The following is a 13,276-nucleotide window of genomic DNA, read 5'->3' as shown; positions in this document are numbered from 1 at the left end:
TATCATACATAGATTAGGGCTGCCACATGCACCGGTCGCTATAAGATTGTTTTTCGAATATCCATTTAATAGTGTCAGTATTGCAGAAAAATTAATTTTGTTTTTAGTCACAATTCTTTACTAGTTTTCAAATGTGAAACCATTGTAAGTGCCCTCAGATGTAATGAGTTCTCGTTAGCAATGAGCTGAAAAGTCCCGGACACATAGATGACACTAGTTTTATTGCATGCACCTCTTTTTCAGCTAAGGCCAACCTTAAAAAGGCAGTTGATAAAGTTTAATAATATTCTATTCATAGGTTTGTGAGTTTTTGTGCTCAGAGTGACGCTACTTTTGTTACTTGCAAAGCAATGGATCAAAAAGAATTTCGAGTTTTAATTTCACACTGCTTCTTGATCGGGGAAAATAACGTTTAAGCGAGGTAATGGCTTTAAAAGTGTTATGGGGACTCCGCTCCATCAGAAACTACAAAATAATGCCATCGAGTTCAAGAGTGGTTGTAGAGAGGCACAACACCGATGATGCACAACGCAGTGGGCGTCCAAATGAGCTGGAAGCCCCAGAAAACATCAAACAAATCCACAAAATCGTTTTGAATGATCGAAAAGTGAAGTTACGTGGGTGAGCTCTGGCATCATAAAGATATCAAAAGAATAAGTTGGCTTTATATTGCATAAGCATTTGACTATGAGAAAGCTCTGCTCAAAGTGGGTGCCGCGTTTGATTACTATTTTGTTTCATCAAGAACTTCATTGAACTTCGGATTGCCCCCACATCCACCGTATTTGCCATATTTGGCTCCCAGAGACTACTGGCTGTTAGCAGACCTAAAAAATTGCTCACTTGTAAGAAATTTAGTTCGAATGAAGAGGTTATCGCTGAAACTAAGGCTTATTTTGAGGCAAACGATAAATCTTTCTACAAAAGTGGCATTGAAATTTTAGAGCGGCGTTGGAATAATTGCGTTGTTCTTGATGAATATAACGTGGTTCCAGCTCTTCTGTTACTCAAAGAAGTTCAAGCAAGAATACTATTTTCTAAACTGCCTGTTTCTCAAACCCCTTCAATACAAACATATTTAATAGTAGTGAAAAATAATATCAAGACAGGGAAACCGCCAAAAGCAGCTGCTTAAAACATAATAAATTCTATTGCTATTCACGAATAAAGATGAGGAAGTCCTTAGCTGAGAGGCACAAATTGGTTGAACCACAACTGGTTGTATTAAGGGGACAAATACCTGTAAACGGCCTGATTTTCATTCAAATTATTTAAAATGAATAAGTCAATATATTTTTTTCAAAATTGGCATACAGATTATTTATACATTAAAATATTTTTTTTTTATTTTAATCATTTAAAATGGCAGATGTAACTTCCAGGAAGGTCGCGGCGGGGCTTCTCAATCGGCGGGCATTGTAGCATCGGCGTCAGTGACCTGAATACAAAAAACCAAAAATTTTTTTGTTTATTACAGTCATAATTTCTATATGAATTAAACAAAAATGAAAAAAAATGAATTTTGGCGCAAATTTTCCTACTATTTTTGCTTCGAAAGAATTATTTTTTCGAAAAAGTTTCGAATTGTACATTATATAGAAAGGAATATCATAAAAAAGATGTGTGTGCAAAATTTCAGGGAGATTGGTCAATAACTTTTCTAGTTATCGTGTACGCTAATTCGAAAAATATAGTTTTAAGAAAAATGCGTCTAACGCGGGTGCCCTGGGACAGCCTGCTGGGCTGATGAGCTGGCCGGACAGGGGACCCTCGAGACGGTTTCACCGTAAAATGAGAGTATTGGGGTCCCTTGAGAACCTTTGGTCTGCTTCTGGCCGGCTTCCTATCAGCGCTTCATTTCTGCCAGTAATGAGGCGGCCCGGCGGCCGAATGAGGTGGTGCATGTCACAGAGATCGTAGGCCTGAATCTCGGTGAAAGATCAAAATGAAGATAAATTTTTTCTAATAGCGGTCGCCCCTCGACAGGCAATGGCAACCCTCCAAGTTTATTTCTGCCATGAAAAAGCTCCTCAGAAAAAATATCTGCCGTTCGGAGTCAGCTTGAAACTGTAGGTCCCTCCATTTGTATGGGAATAACATCAAGACGCAAAATGGTGTACGCGCCATATATATATATAGAAATGACGCCACACCGCGAACGGCCAGAGAGCCCATGTCGACAGTGTATGATTTGTTCCCTAACAAACTGGTGAGCCATTTCGGAGACGTATTCTAGTCACCCAGATCGCCCGGTCTTAGCACTATGTACTTTTGTTGAGGTGCCGCGAAAGGAAAGTCTATGAAATAAACCCAGTGTCGATCTCAGTACTAAAAAACTATGGTTCGTGAGGTTAATGACATTCTGACATCACGTTCCTAGCGAGTGGCACGGAATACGGGGGTCAGATTCCAGGAATGCATCCGACGCAACGGTTAACATTTAGAGGAAATAATTAAAAAAAATTAAAACCGCTCTTGTCTTCTTTGAAAAAATTATTGTGAAAAACTTGTATTATTAGTAATTATTTTTTAATTCAGCTTTTAATATCTGATTACCTGGGTCTATATATACTCCGGGTACAGTTTTTAATTAATAATACAAAATTTAAATTTAAAAGTAAAACTGATTTTTATGATAATCTGTGAATGCAGATATAATTTGTTTTAACGGGGCATCTGGCAACTCCAATATATATACATATTGTTTTAAGTTCTTTTTGTTTTTTTTTTTTTAATTTTTGCGTTTTGCTTTTGCAATCAATACATATTTACATAGATTGCCACTTGACGGTGTTTTGCATTGCCCGGCGGTGAAAGTCAAATTATAGTGATTTTTATAGCCATAAATTCGCTAATAACTCTCATATAATTTGCAAATCACTAAAGTGTTAAAAGGGTAAATTTATTTTATAATTAACTCAATGTATAATTTTAAAAGTGTTGACTCTCGGTTTTAAATTAATACTTCGCGCCTAATTTGTAGCCACCTCAGCAACTCTCGTTGGTCTGCAAACTCTCAGTCGATTTGTGTGTAGATATTTTTCAGAAAAATCTTTGACATATAAAACTTCTTAATCAATAATTTTATAATCGGACTTCTTTTTAATTTAGTTGGAAAATAGTTTATTGAATTTATAATTTAAGCTTTTAAGGGATAATTGTCAAAATGAGATGAATAGTGGGCGACATGCGATTCTTAATAAGTAATAATATTTGGTGAATGGCGGAATGCATGACCATTCTTGACGAGGATTAGGCAAAAGGCACTTAAATTCCAGGCGTTTGGCCATATTCAAAACCTCAGTGCCGTATTGGAATAGCTCATCAATTAACTCGCCACCATCAACTGCTTTTATTTTTTGCACTTCATTATAAAGGGTGATTTTTTAAGATCTATAGGAAAGTTTTTCAAAAAAACAATGGCCAATTGACAGGTCCCGAACGTGAAATAAAATGTTCACCGAACTCGCCCCTCATCAAGTTAATCGTTACGCGTGCTGTATGGCTTGTGGCACCGTCTTGCTGAAACCACATGTCATGCTAGTCAAGTTCTTGCATTTTGGGCAAAAAAAAGTTGGATATCATTTCACGGTAGCGCTCACCATTCACAGTTACGTTACGATCCGCAGCATCTTTGAAGAAGTACGGTCCAATGATACCTCCAGCCCATAAACCGCACCAAACTGTGACCTTTTCTGGATACATTGGTAGCTCTTGCATTTCTTCTGGATGATCTTCACTCCAAAATCGACAATTCTGCTTATTTACGTACCCACTGATCCAAAAAAATGAATCTTAAGCAAATGAACGTACACAACTGGAGAGATGTAGCCATGGATAGAATAAAGTGGAGAAAAATTGTTGATGAAGCTATGGTCCACCACGGACTGTGAGGCTAAGAAGAAGAAGAAGAAGATCCAAAAATGAGCTTCGTCGCTGAACACAATTTTTCGACTTTAAACTTTCTTAGCAGAACACGCATTTTTATAATAAAATTCAATGATTTGCAAGCGTTGTTCGTTTGTAAGACGATTCATGGTTAAATTATAGACCAAACTGAAGATGTTTGACAGTGAAACAAAACACGAAACGTGCGTCAGCTGTTTAAACCAACTGTTTAAAAAGATACTAGCTAAAAAATCACCCTTTAGTTATGTAGAAATTGGTGGTCGATTCCGTCTCTCTCAACTAAAAATCCGAGTTCTTTATTATCTCTATTATTGAAACTAATTAATATTTAAAGTATTTAGCAAAATGGAAAAGTTAATGCTCTATAATTCAAGTATACCCCGAACATAGGCCACTATTCTTGCTTCTACAGGTGCCCACTTCACTCAGCTTTTCACGTTCAAGTATTCCCAGCTCTCTTCTCTTTTCACGAAAAGAGCTTCTTTTACTCTCCAACATCAAAAGCACCGACGTGCAACAGCGTCAAGCTTAGTCGCAACTTGTTCCTCTACCAGCGGCCTTTCTCTCTGAAGCAGCCCCTTGCTAACACTTTTTTTCATATGTAGGTTAAGATCGAAGCTTTTCACTGCACAGACGATCATTCTTTGCTACACAAGGTTTCGTTTCGAGCTTATGTTCCGTCCTCTTAACGTATGTTTCATAAAACACTAAAGGATTGGGCTCCCTCCGCCTATCACTTTAAATTCACAAATACGAACTAACAAATAAATATCAAATTAAACTTTCAATCAACAAAAATAAAGCTCTTCATGGCGCTAAAGAACAGATAATCCCGACCTGAATTCGCCAATGCTCGCCGCACCTAAAATGTACAAAAATGTAAGAGTGATTCTGATTCAGATTAAGGAAGACCAATAAGTGAGGAGATGGGTCAGAAGAATATCAAAACAACCCTCTATGTTCTGTCGCTGTTCAAGGAATTTAGACAACTGAGGGAATTGTATATGGTTTTCAGTTAAAAGATGTAAACCACCGATGAATAAATGCCACTGAAACAGATTTCTCTGAAAAGTATAAAATCAGGTCTTTCATGGAGATCGTTAATATGAAAACCAGTAGGAACACTTAGAAAACGAAGAAAGAGCTGTTTGAGGTAGTTAATATATTGGGTAGTCGAAAAAGTCTCTTTGTATTTTGTCAATAGATGTTGTTGGAGTCATCTATCTCCAGTGCTACCACTCACATTATGTCATATCATATGGTGTCCGAAAGGTGACATTTTAAGTTTCATTTAACTAAAAAAAAATTTAATTAGGAGAAGTTGAAAAAAAGTTATAGCTGTTCAAAAATGAGTGAAAATAATGAAGAAATTCGCTATATTTTGAAATTTTTCTATAAAAAAGGGAAGAATGCCACGCAAGCCACCAATGAAATTTGTGAAGTTTACGGAGACGATGCTGTATCAGTTCGTGTAGCACAACAATGGTTCGCTCGCTTCTGTTCTGGAAATTTCGATGTGGAAGATGCACCTTGCTCCGGTCGACCGAAATCGAAAAAAAAACGGCCAGAACTGATCAACAGAAAGGGCGTCGTCTTCCATCAGGACAACGCTAGGCCACACACATCTTTGATGACTCGGCACAAACTGGGAGAGCTTGGCTGGGAAGTTTTGATGCATCCACCATATAGCCCTGACCTTGCACCATCGGACTACCATTTGTTAGGATGGAACTGAACCATTTAAGTTTAAATGTGTAAATAAATAAAACTAGTACGAAATGTAATTATATCGGGTGTTTGTTTTAGGTGCATGAGAACTATCGAAAACGATAACTATGGTTTGACAGCTGAGAATGGCAAATTGTATTGACTTTTCTATTCAGTAAAGTTTGGCAAGTGATCATGAATCGTTTAGCGCCAGAACCGCGCATCCAAATTACTGAAACTTACTTTGAAAAAAAAAATCTGTTTGCGCAGCTCATAGAGCACTTCGTCTATTTTACGTACGGTTTGCACGCTGGTGGCATCAACGGTCCTTATTACTTTCGAAATTAGGATGGAACTGCCGTTATGGTGAATAGCGTGCGCTTTCGAGCCGTGGTGACTGAATTTTCGTTTCCAAAAATTAATCAGCTAAACAATGGCGGCCGCCGCGAAATGAAGAAAATGTTTTCTCTAATAGCAGTCGCTCTCGGCAGAAAATGGTAACCTTCCGAATGTATTTCGGGCAGGAAAAAGCTCCCATAAAAACCTTTTGCCGTTCGGAGTCGGCTTGAAACTGTAGGTCCCTCCATTTGTGGAACAACATCAAGACACACACCACAGACAGAACGAGGAGCTCGGCCAAACGCCCAAAAAGGAGTTCCCATTTGGTTCATACCAGACCGCACAACTTGCCATACAGCGCGCCTAACATTCGATTTATTGGGCTCATCGTATGCCGATGTAGCTCGTAGCCGCGTTAACTTTGAATTATATGCCAGATTATAACAAGCTCTTAAAAAAGCCCTATATAACCCCGCTTTTACGAAAAATTGTATTACTGAAAAAAAAAATGCTGAGTGTGTGCTTAGGTGTTGCCAACTATTCCAGTAGTTTAACATATATTATTTGTTATTAGAAATCCATGTGTCTCCTAACCACTGGACTTGCGTCCTGTAAATTGTCATTCTTAGCTTAAAGCTTCCTTAGCTTTTGCTTGAGATTTTCGCACAACATTCATATACTTTTAAAAAATTATAAATCAGTTTTTTTTAACAAATCCGTCGCATTTTCTTCAAGTTGCCTCAGCTTAGCGTTTTCTTTGCTAGACTCCATAAGTTTTTCTTCAATTTCCTTGAAATTTCGATACAACAGTCAGAAGGTATTAAATTCTTGAAAAATTTCAAAAATAAAAAATCATTTTTTGTTTCTTAAAAAAAAAAACCAAATTCGCTTAGTTTAAAGTTTCCTTTGCTAGACTGGCTACGTTAAAGACATACATATGTACGAGTACTCGTACATATATCCCTTTTCTTATTGCCTCTTCTCAATGACAAATCTTCTTAGAAAGTGCCTAAAGAGCTTCGAATTCTTTTATTTCTCTTCCAAAGCCTTAATATCGTATTTTTTCGTTTTTTTTCCTTTTCAATCGTCTGAGCATCAACATTAGAAATAATACGCCCCTATATCGCAATAACTGAAACCCCTAATTAAGGCTCTTGTATTTCGCATTGAACCGTTACTTGGGCTCGAATTAAAACCAGCCAAATATACAAATTCCATGGAAATAGAAGCGGTCGGTGTTTCAGCAAATGAAAGCCTACAAAAATTATGTTCAAAGTAAAAAAAAATTAAACCGTTTTTACACCATTTGAACAGGACGACTCACTGCAAAACTTGTGGCCGGCACACAACCTTCGCGGCGCTAGGCCAATTGAAACGCCTTCAGGCCAAAATTATACTCCACACTACGGAAGGTGAGTTGTTTAGAGAGAAAATACAAGTTTAGGTAGAAGTAGCATATTCATGCGCACACATACACATGCATAGCGTTAAAATAAAAATCCTTTAAGCAAATTACCAAACCAAAAGAAAAATTCGTGTTAAAAATGTTTAAGTCAGTCACTAGTCGAACGATTTGGAGTTGATTTCTTTTTTTTTTCTTTGCACGCAGCCTTAACTAGGGCGGACACTGGCACAATGCTAATTTGGATAGCGCTGAGGCGGTAGAAAAAAGGCCTCCAACAATTAAAATCGGTAAAAACTGCAACACAGAAAGGAAAGTATCTGCACACGGGAGTTTGAATGTTGAGTTAAAAAGTTAAGCATAAAATACATTTCATACCAAATATTTATTCTGAAATCAAGCGCTCGGAACTTACTGTACTCGATATCCATTACTAGCGCCCAGCGCCAGAAATAAATTATAAAAAATGCGTTAAAACATTTTAATTCCTTCACGACTCGATTTCCAACTGTACGGGTATACGCGTATTTTGGAGCCAGCTATCCTTTCTGTGATTTGCTAGGGTAACCAGCGCGCAAGCGGTAATTAAGCGCGCTACAGCATCCTCTTCGCAATACCCATTAAAGTGGCAAAAGCACTTTATGTCTCGCCGCATTCTGACCAAAGCGCAAAGCGCTTGCGATTAATGCACGGCGGCAATTCATCATCAAGAGAATCATGGCGTTATGATTATGCCGACAACATTAGGTGTATGCGAACTACAGTAACTTCAGCGATAAATAGACCCAAATACTCTGTTCGACAAGAAAAAGTATGTAAGGCACTCAACGAATTGCCGAAAGCGCAGAACAAGAATGAGAAGGAGTTGCAAGGGGAGTTTAACATTTCTACTACGCCCGCGAGAGCCACGACGCGTCAATATGTGTGGTACGTGCGCAGCACGAGCCTAAACACACCACCGCATGGCATTTATGATTGGAGCCTTTTTGGATTTCTGATGCTTGATTGACAGGTAGTGCATATCGGACGCACAACGCCGCAGCCAATTGCCAGTGGACACACATGGGGAAAGCGAAAACGGTGAACGGTTTTGGGTCATCAAATGGTAGCAAGACATCAATCAATCGCTCACCGCCGGCAAATGATTTATTGAGATTTAACTGAAATGCAGTCAATGGCAATAGGCTAATACGATTCAGTCAGGAAGTACATTTTAGTACCATTTAGAGAAGAAAAATCAATTAAAGTGTTCGAAAACGGTATTTGTTATATTTAATAAAATATGTTAATGGATTCATTAAAAAAAATTTAATTTAACAGAGTAACGGGTTGACATAGTTGGTGTTAGTGCAAATGGATGTACGCAGCAAAACTTGCCGCCTCTTTTCATTTCCTAATGACAAGCGATTATATCGTTTTTACTTATATAAAATATCTTTCTAAACACATTTGGACCAAACTTTCAACCATTGAAGGAAGTACCTCAATCAACAATCAATGGCACTGCGCGACAGCGAAAATATACTTTCTTCGAGATGTACATCAAACTGTAGGTCTAATTAGGTAGAAAAAACTGCCTACTCCGAATTTTGAATTGACTCTCAAAACCCACAACTTCATATTTATTGATGAGTTTTGCCAATTTATTCCTTTCTTATTAATTTTAAAAATTCTTTGGTTTCATGAAAATATAGTTCATTCCACGATTGAGAGAATAATGAGGTGGCGCCTATCTTGGTGCCGTTACTTTGCTCTTAGCGAATTTAACTATATCTATATATTAATATCGTTTTCGTGACGTCACCCTAGTCCAATTCGTGATCAGTGTAACCAGATTACCATTTTCGTAACTTGATTTAGTATTTTGTTTGTTCTCTAGCCTCGGAGTTTTAGTTCTTTCCCACTGACATTTTTCTAGCCTCTTCTGATTAAAATGGGATGTTTATAATTATGTAAAATATAAGGTAATGTAAAATTTTGGTGCAGGACTGACTTAAAAGGGGACATGAGTTTTCGCATTTAAATTTATTTTTTTCACGCTTTCTTCATATTTTTTATAAAATTTGCCAGGATTTTAATTTCACATTTCTGTTTTTATATTTATCACTCTTATTTTTTATGGCTGGCTTTTGAACAAATCTATAAAATCCTCAATCCGATCGTCCGCACACTTCGAAATTTCTTTGGAAATAAAGAAAGTTAAAAAAAAAATGTATATGCGAATACTCATCTCGCCCTGCGTCCAAATTGAACGACTTTTTTTCGTCATCCTCTGCTCCCTTCTTTTCATTACTCTAATCAATCATTCACTATTTATAATATGAGGTGCGCAACTAAGTTCCCGCTGTTTGTCAATAGATGCCATCAACAGTGAGTAGTAGTCGATTCTAACATAACCTAAACGTCATAAACCAAGCTTAGACATATGGCAAACAAACTGCTTTGACACATTAGTGGTTTTCTTTTGATATCATATACCTTTGGTTTTGTGAAAATATCTGATTTTGTGCCGAATAATCGTAATTTGCGGGAAGTGTTGATTTTCCTCTTTCATTCGAAAAAAACGGCGGCTGAAGCGCATCGAGAGCTACAAAAAGTTTATGGAGATGCTGTTTTAAGTGAAACAACGTGCCGAGATTGGTTTCGTCGCTTCAAAGACGGTGATTTTAATATTGACGACCGTCCGCGTAAAGGAAGACCAAGAACCTTCGGCGATGCTGAATTGGACGCATTGCTCAATGAGGATCCATGTCAAATGCAAGAAGAGCTTGCTTCATTATTTGGAGTTACCCGCCAATCCATTTCGAAGTGATTGCATGATTTAGGAATGATTCAGAAACAGGGGACTTGGGTTCTTTATGAGTTAAAACCAAGGGATGTTGAACGTCGTTATTTCTCCTATGAACAACTATTCCAGCGGCAAAAAAGGAAGGGTTTTCTTCATCGCATTGTGACGGGTGATGAAAAATGGATTCATTACAGTAATCCAAAGAAAAGAAAGTTATGGGGACTGCCCAGTCATGATTCTACGTCGTCGCCTCGGTCGAATATTCACGCCGCGAAGGTTATGCTATGTATTTGGTGGGACCAAGTTGGTGTTACATATTATGAACTGTTAAAGCGAAGCGAAACCGTCACTGGGAATCGGTATCGACTTCAATTGATGCGATTAAGCCGAGCACTGCGCGAGAAGCGGCCGCAATACCCGGAGAGGCATGAAAAAGAGATTCTACAACATGACAACGCTCGGGCTCACGTTGCCAAACTCGTTAAAACCTACCTGGAAACACTGAAATGGGAAATCCTACCCCACCCGGCATATTCTCCAAATATTGCGCCGTCCGATTATCACCTGTTCCGATCGATGGCACATGGCCTAGCTGACCAGCAGTTCCATTCATATGAAGACATCAAAAAATGGCTTGATCCGAGGATAGCCTCAAAAGATGAACAGTTTTACCGCGACAGTATACGGGATCTACCAGAAAGATGGGAAAAAGTAGTAGCCAGCTATGGACAATACTTTCAATGATTCACTTGTAACCATTTTTTCAGAATAAAGTTGTATTTTCATAAAAAAAACAGCGAGAAATTATTTTCCGCGTTCCATGTTCACTCAAAAACGAATAACGTGAAACTAAAATCGTCAGCAAATCCACACGTGTGTGGTGAAATGAGTTTAAACTGATTGTTTCGATTTGTATCCCGTCTGTGGTCTGCTTTATTTGTGTGTGACGACATTTCTTCGTTTTATTTACATTTTTTTCCAACTTTGTACTTCTCCTGCGAGCAGTCAAATCTCTCTCTCGCAACTGCAGTGTTGCCTGAGTTTGGATATAAAAGCAAGTTTTTGTCTTCTGCTACGCTTTACTTCCTATTTAGTAAATTCAAAAGCTTTTTGAAATTTATAAAAAGGTTTTAAATTTTAGGAAGAGTTGAAAGAGGTAGAGGCAATACTCTTGCATAGCCTTAAAAGGAGCAAAAACTGAGATTTGCACTTTCAAAACATCAAATTTTATAAGAATCAACAAATTTTCAATAGCACTAAAATCTTCTCAGAGTGGTCTTTTTTAGCCTTTTTTAATGACACAATTTTCTTTTAACTTACAATTTTGGTAGCTTCAAATTAAAAAAAGAAACAAACACAAAAGTCAAAAATTGTCTCATTTTGGGTATACATTTTTTTCGAGGAGCAAATGGTTGGCAACACTGCACAACTAGGCTAGTGTGACATCACGCACTCTCTGATAGGCGCAATCTTGTTTCTATATTTCTTGAGTTCATTCTTCTTTAAAAACCATATATATGTAGTATATTAAAAAGAATTTTTTCGTCGCACAGTGCAACTTATTGCCTTCTTCTTCTCGCCTAAGCGATGTTAGCGGAGTTTTGTTTTTCTTCACATCAGAACAGTACTACCTAATCTAATTAGAAACACCTAGCCAAGGCCTCATTTAATTTTTCAGTCCTATGCAATCGAGGCCTCTATCGCCCTCTGTCTCCACCAGTGGCTATCGCTAGAACCTTTGAATATAATAAAAAAAAAATGAAATAAGTCCAATAGTCATGTTTATATAGCTGATAAAGGTCCCTATTCCACCGTCTGTGTCATTCAGTCGAACACAAAGAATTTATTTACAAATTATTTACTGAACTTGAAAAAAAGCCTTGTTCCAACTAATGAAACTATTTTCTTACAAAAATTTTATTTAAAAAATAACTAAAAAACACTTCAATACTTATGATCCAAAAAAATTAACATTTGCCGAAACCAGGGATCGAACCAGGGACCTTTAGATCTTCAGTCTAACGCTCTCCCAACTGAGCTATTTCGGCGCATATAAAAAATTATGCAATATGCCTATGCAACGCCAAAACAGATAAGACTTGTCAAAAATTATCCAAAGCATTCAAAAATTTATTTCAAATTTGTATGCAGGCATTTATTTTTTTATAAATCTTCGAAAACGGCTTCTTATCACTTCAAAACTGATTTCATTTCAAAAATATAATAAAAAAAAGTATGTGCGAATCGCATGCCGCTGCTCCTCAAAAAAAATTGCAACATTAAAAAGTCGTACGCGGCGTCGGAAAACGAACAACACAACCCGGAGATAATAAATGAAAAGGACGCAAGCTACCAAGCATGCAGAGCATTTCACTGGAATGCCACGCCCAAAAGCGACATTGAAACCGGCAGAAGTTCACATTTCTACCGATACAAACTAAACAAAAAAATATAAAAAATACTAAAAGATAGTCTTGCTGCTCGAAAAAAGTAAAAGCGGCTAAGAGACAATTCAAAAAAATGTACAGCTTGGCGTTGTTGTTGTTGTTGTTTTATGTATTTATTATTTAAACTGATTCATTGTTATTGTAGTTGTTGTTATTATTTGTGTTGTTGGCCGAATCAGATTCAGTTGGCGCGGCTGAAACCCCATAATTATGAAATTATTACCGAGCGCCAAGTTAAAAGGCACCAAAATCGAAAGAACTCGAACAACAAAGAACAACAAAGTCAACAGCAAGCAACTTTGTTAATACAAAAAAACCACAGTCGTCGCGACGGAATGCTATGTCTAAGAACAACAACAACAACACAAACTACAAATGTAGCTTTTCCTGCCATCGTCCATCAGTCGCGCCACTGCACGCTCAGCGGCCATCAATGGCCAGTGGCGCACCCAACACATCAGCCACATCGCTTGCTGACTGACTGACTGACTGAGTGACTTGGTTATACTCGTATCCGTACCGCTGGCCAACGGAACGGCCTTTGCATGCCACAAGCTAGCAAGGCAACCAGCCAGCCAGCCAGCCAGCCAGCCTTGCGCAGAGCATACACCCTGCGGGCAGGCAGGAAGTTGTGCTGTGTCGAAGAAATTCGTAATCTTTTTTATTCGTTAATTTCTTTGTTTT

The 13,276-nt window shown here is 37.8% G+C and overlaps 1 non-coding gene across 1 annotated transcript; it reads right to left on the bottom strand.

The window, feature by feature from the left end:
- Positions 1-12,120: 12,120 nt before the first annotated feature.
- Trnaf-gaa (transfer RNA phenylalanine (anticodon GAA)) lies at positions 12,121-12,193 on the bottom strand. Its single transcript has one exon. It is a non-coding gene; the product is annotated as a tRNA-Phe (tRNA).
- Between the last annotated feature and the right edge of the window lie 1,083 nt (positions 12,194-13,276).

Source organism: Anastrepha obliqua, chromosome 4, assembly GCF_027943255.1.
Source record: "Anastrepha obliqua isolate idAnaObli1 chromosome 4, idAnaObli1_1.0, whole genome shotgun sequence".
In the NCBI taxonomy this organism is placed as follows: domain Eukaryota; kingdom Metazoa; phylum Arthropoda; class Insecta; order Diptera; family Tephritidae; genus Anastrepha; species Anastrepha obliqua.
The sequence above is the reverse complement of the archived record's forward strand: the minus strand, read 5'-3'. Positions and strand labels throughout refer to the sequence as shown.